The sequence below is a fragment of the Halyomorpha halys genome, unplaced genomic scaffold, assembly GCF_000696795.3.
Source record: "Halyomorpha halys isolate HHAL.00 unplaced genomic scaffold, Hhal_1.1 Scaffold951.1, whole genome shotgun sequence".
NCBI lineage: Eukaryota > Metazoa > Arthropoda > Insecta > Hemiptera > Pentatomidae > Halyomorpha > Halyomorpha halys.
Genome location: NW_027105613.1, coordinates 17,302 through 23,357, shown reverse-complemented (window position 1 = coordinate 23,357; position 6,056 = coordinate 17,302).

Sequence of the window (6,056 nt, the reverse complement as noted above, 5' to 3'; positions counted from 1 at the left end):
TAATAAAATTTTAAACCCTCAGACAATGGTTAAATAACAAAGAACTATTATTTAAAAAAAAAAAATTTCCTTTTATATCATAACCGTAAAAAATACAGTTTTTAACACATTATTGTACCTTTTTTCTTCTAACCATCAAGTTTATTCGGAATTAAGCTAGAAAAGTGTATTCAGTTTTTTTTCTGTTGCATCTGGACTATGCCGTTAGGTATGACAAAATGTAACAGCACTGAGATATATTACAAGTCATGAAATGCGTTTCATAGGCTACACAAAGATTTACCTAAAGAAGAAAACAAGTTTTAAATTACTAGTCTATTTTATAAATTAAAATATCTATGAATTCGTAATCAAATTTATTCAAACTTATGAAAATTGCTCACGGTTGTTTTATTAGATGAAAAATAGTAGTCGAAAATATTTAAATAAGAGGAACAAGTTTTAATTATGGTCGACACCGAATTTTCAAGGGCAAGTTAAAATTTGAATAAAAACTTCAAAAATAGAAACGAAACAAATTGTAAAACACGGTAACAGATTTGTTTCTTAAAAGCTAGTATGACATAGCTCATATCTCATCAAATTCATACTTGACAGATGTTTTAATAATTCATAACAGCACGTCCTATTGCTCCAAATTAGGAGCTTGCCATCTTGGTGAACAATGGCTGGAAATTCCGTTTTCTACTCCACTTACCGTTGAAATGTTTTAAAAATATATCTTTATTATTTTATTATGTTGGACCTACATGTATGCCAATTGTCGCAAATCGAAGACTTACGTACAACTGCTTTGTAAACAAAAGAAGCAACAAACAGTATCCACACTGAATTGAAGAATGAATATATACTTCCTTTCATTTCAGCTATATATACATAAATGTTGAAATGGAACGAAGTATATCATAATCTACATCATAAGCAATTAATAGAAGAATAATGAGTATAATTATTTTGAGCAAAGGAATATTATTGGACTTATAATGTCTCGTATATTTTATATAATATTTTTTTGTAATATAATATGTTCATAAAGGTACAATGAAAACGAAACAATACTTTATTAATGTAACAATAGTTTATCGTTTTATATAAAATGTAACAAAAGCAATTTTAATTCCTTTAAAGTGATCAATAGTTACTTCTAGTGTAATTTATGAATAATTATAACAATAATGCGTTCATGATAACAGCAGTAGAGCATGAAAACATTTTTAATTACAAAAAAAATTAATCCTATCTCTCTTCTTGCCTTTTTTTCTAAGATTAAACTCTTTCTAGCCCGAGGTGCCTCTACAAGTTAGTCAACAATGACAAATTCACGCATGCGCAAACGTTTGAATGGTTAATTACTGCAAATAACCTATTCAAACGTTTGCGCATGCGCGAATTTGTCATTGACTAACATGTAGAGGCACCTCAAGTTAGAAAGAACTTTACCTTAAAAAAAAAAGAAGAGAGCTTTGATTAATTTTTTTTGTAATAAAAAAAAATTTCAAGCTCTACTGCTGTTATTATGAACACATTATTTTAATAAATTACACTAGTAGTAACCATTAATTACTTTAAAGCAATTTTGTAAAAAAAAAATTTTTTTGTTACATTATTCATGATGCTGTGTTAAATGTAAAATGCTTTAACATGTTAAATATTATAAGTATAGGATTATGAGAAGCCCTATTTAAAGTCATGTTAAATGCAGTGGAGCTCCTAGCGGATTTTCTAAGCAATTTAACTTGTTTTATAACCTTTCCTTCCTAAACTTCATGTTATTGTTTACTTTTAAGTTTTTATTATTGATTAATAATTATGAATTAAAACTTAATAATTAATGGTACCATAAATAATTAATCATTAAGTAATTTATTACAAATGACTAAATTGAGTGAAAAGTAGACATTGTATTAAAGTTTGGCTACTGAGTGGCTTGTTGATCTTTTAACTTGTGAGGAAGAGAATCAAAATGAGAAAATTGTCAACTGCCATTATACTATTATTATTTTTATCCTATTGGTTTATTAGTTATAATAACATCCAAAACAATACTAACTCAAATCATGAGCAAGTAATCTAACACAATAAACAAAATGGTGACGAGCTCATCTGGTCTGTTGCGTGACGTCATTCTATTAGCAGACTCTCAACCATACTATATGTTATATCGTTTTAACATGGTAAAGGAAGGAAATATTTCTCCATTTAATATAAGTTTTTCCATTTAACAAGCTTTAACATTTTAAACTTAAGATCATGAATACCCCTATTTTATATATAACTCTTGTTATATTAATAAAGAATTGTGTCGTTTTCAACGTACCTTTATAAGCATTTTACATTAGAGGTATTCATGATGTTGAGCTAAATGGGAAATGTTTTACCATGTTAAATGTTATAAGTATAGGATTGTGAGCACCCCTCTTTAAAGTCATCTTAAATGTTAAATGCATAAGAGCTCCTAGCGGATTTATTGAGCAACTTGTTTCATAACCTTTTATCCCAAAACTTTATGTTATTGTTTACTTCTCAGTTTTCACTAAAGTAATTTATTACAACATGACTAAATTGAGTGAAAAATGGAAGTTGTGTGAAAGTTTGGCTTGTTGATCTAATTTATGAGAAAGAGAATCAAGATGAGCTAATTGACAATACTCATTACATTATTATTATTATTATTGTCTTACATTGTTTTATTAGTTTTAAAAACATCCAAAACAATACTAATATACAATAAAAACACAAACTACGAGCAAGTAACCTAACACAACAGCAAACAAAACGGTGATAAACTCAGCTGGTCTGTTGCGTGACGTCATTTAGACCTAGTACCATGTTATATCCTATATCGTTTTAACATGGTAAAAGGAGAAAATATTTCTCCATTTAACATGAGTTTTTTCATTTAACACGCTTTAACATGTTAAAATAAAGATCATGAATATCCCTATTATAGAAAAATATTATGTAAAGTATATGAGACATTATAAGTCAAATAATGTTCCTTTGCTCAAAATAATTATACTTATTATTCTTCTATTTATTGCTTATGATGTTGATTATGATATACTTCGTTCCATTTCAACATCTATATATATATAGCTGAAATGAAAGGAAGTACACTTACATTCTCCAATTTTGGCGCTATTTCAGATATAGAGTTTTTTAAGAATGATCATCCATCTGAATATGAATGTTTTTTTTTTCCTCTTATCTTCATTGAGACCGATATTACATTCTATCTTTCCACGTTCTAATCATTAATCATCATTTAGTTATAAAATAAATAATTCTGGTTTCGACATTCCCTTGCTCAGCCACTAAGCAGTGGGCGGCTTTACAATTCAATAGTAACAGTTTCTTTTGTAATAAATATAAAAAAAAAAAAATGGCTGCAATCTTTTCAACATTACGAGTCTCAATCAGTGACACCATTGAGAGAAGCACTGGGATCTTGGAGTTCCGTCATTCCATCCACATTTAGGTGACAAGGCTTGATTTGGGGTTCCCTGGACAGAATGTAAATATTGTAGTACAAGAGCCCAAGAGGAGAAAAAAGGCAGTTATCTAACAATTTTTGATTACATTAATGAAAGCTATGTATAATTAATAGTCAAAATTGATGAGTCTGCCAAGCATAGGTAGGGGGAATAAAAAATGGCGACTGTTCAAAGCGATAAAAAAACTAATTTTTCATTCGGAGCTCTAGATCTTAAAAAGTAGGAACAACACAAGAAAACCTAAGAGAACGTCATTTAAAGAAGACTAAAATTTCTAACATGTAAGCCCTAATAGAGCTATTTATGTTAAATAGTTTTCGAGATATAGCTTTTTAGAAAGCAACATTTCATAAAAATGTATGGGACGTAATGAAAGATCAGTAGTAGGTGAATTTATTTTGAAAAATTTATATTTCAAAAACCATTTGACGTACAGATGTATATTAGCACTCAAATTAAAGCTAGTTTAATGAGCTATAAAGTATTTTATGATGTTTATCTTCGTAGGAGTAATAGTTTACATGCAATTTGCTAAAATAAATTGATTTATAGTTGTTCGGACAAATTTCCATTTGCCAAATTTATATTCATATGTGGATATCATAAAAACTAATACCCCTACGAAGATAAGTGTCATAAACTACTTTATAGTAAGTTAAATTTCCTTTATTTTGAGTGTTGGCATACATGCGTACAGACATATGTGCGTCTTCTAGAACTAGAAAATCCAAATTTTATACGAACAACTAGAAATTAACATTTTGTGAGGTTATTTTATCAAATATCATAAAAACTACTACTCCTATAAAGATAAATGTTAAATAAAATTTTGTAGTAAATTTAACTAGCTTTAATTTGAGCGCTGGCAGACATCTGTAAGTCACATAGTTCTTGAGATATAGATTTCTCAAAATAAATTAACTATTGGTTACTAACGAGAACTATTGGACGTAAATAGCTCTATTAGGGCTTATATTTCAGCAAATTTACTCTTCTTTAAATAATATTCTTTTAAATTTTCTTGTGTTGTTGGTAGTTTTTAAGATATAGAGCACCGAATTAAAAATTAATGTTTTTTTAAGGTTTTGAAACAGCCACTATTTTTTATTCCCCCTACCTATACTTGGCAGACTCATCAATTTTGACTATTAATTATACATAGTTTTCATTACAGTAATCAAAAATTGGGGTGAGAGAACTGCCTTATTTCTCCTCTTGGGCTCTTGTACTAAGAGTGGGGGGACGCCGTCCTCCCACGCGTTCCCACCCCACTACACCACTGGATATCATGATTTAATTTTCGCAGGTTCTATGAGATATTTATTTACTGTTTATTATAACCTGAAGGTTATATATTCGAGACCATTCTAGAGGCCCATTTGAGAGATCATATTGGATATTGGAGCAATATTATCAAATAGACAATGGAAGTGAATAGGCACACTTAGTATTTTTGTTTATTTACTGGAGCAATGAAACCCTTTGATGAGAACTGATCACTTTAAAGGGCACCTCTGTTTGAATGACAATTGTAATTATACTTCACTGTTACATTATGAAAATAACATCTTTGAATCCTTGTGATGGCACACTCGTAAATGTTTTAAACCCGTATTTAATTGTGAGAGAAAAGTTTTTAATAGTTGTTGATACCTGAGATGTAATTTGATGGTATTGTTTCTATATTAGCATTGTTAACTTCATTAATAATCGTTGTTGTAATCGATACATCGATCATTATTTCAATTGTTATACGCATAAAATATTCATTTCAAGAAACGCTCTAGATAACGAATAAATGAAAATGTTTTTTTTTATGTTTAATGCATTCAACAATATTTTTGTCCTATTATAAGAAAAGAAAAAAAAAAATTCTTTTATGGATGATAACCTTAAAACCCATACATAAGATAAGGCGGAAAAAAATTAAATGAAAAATTGGAAAATTATTTGAGTACAGAATCACTGAAGAAACATTTATTGAAATCAGCGACCTCTTCACCAATTCTGAAAACTAGCTGCAATTTTAGTGCAAGAGCCAAGGTAGAAAAAAGTCAGATATTTCATCCAAATTTTTGATTACTTTAAGAAAAACTATATATGATTACTAGTCTAAACTGATGAGTCTTCCAAGTATAGGTAGGGGGATAAAAAATGGTGGCTATTTCAAAATATTTTTTTATAAATTAATTTTTCTTTCGGAGCTCTATATCTTTAAAACTACCAACGACACTTAAATACCTAAGAGTACATAATTTAAAGTAGAGGAAATTTTCTAAAATTTGAGCACTAAAAGAGCTAATTACATCCAATAGTTCCCGAGATATAGCTTTTTTAAAAGTAACATTTCATAAAGTATGCACTGAAAAATCAGTAGTTTAATCTTCATGATATTCGACAAAATAAATTCACAAAATGTTGATTTCAAGTCGTTCGGACAAATATTTTGATTTATGAAAACATATATCTCACTAACAATAAGACGCACAGATGTCTGACAGCACTAAAATTAAAGCTAGTTAAATGCACTACAAAGTAGCTAATGACGTTTATCTTCGTAGA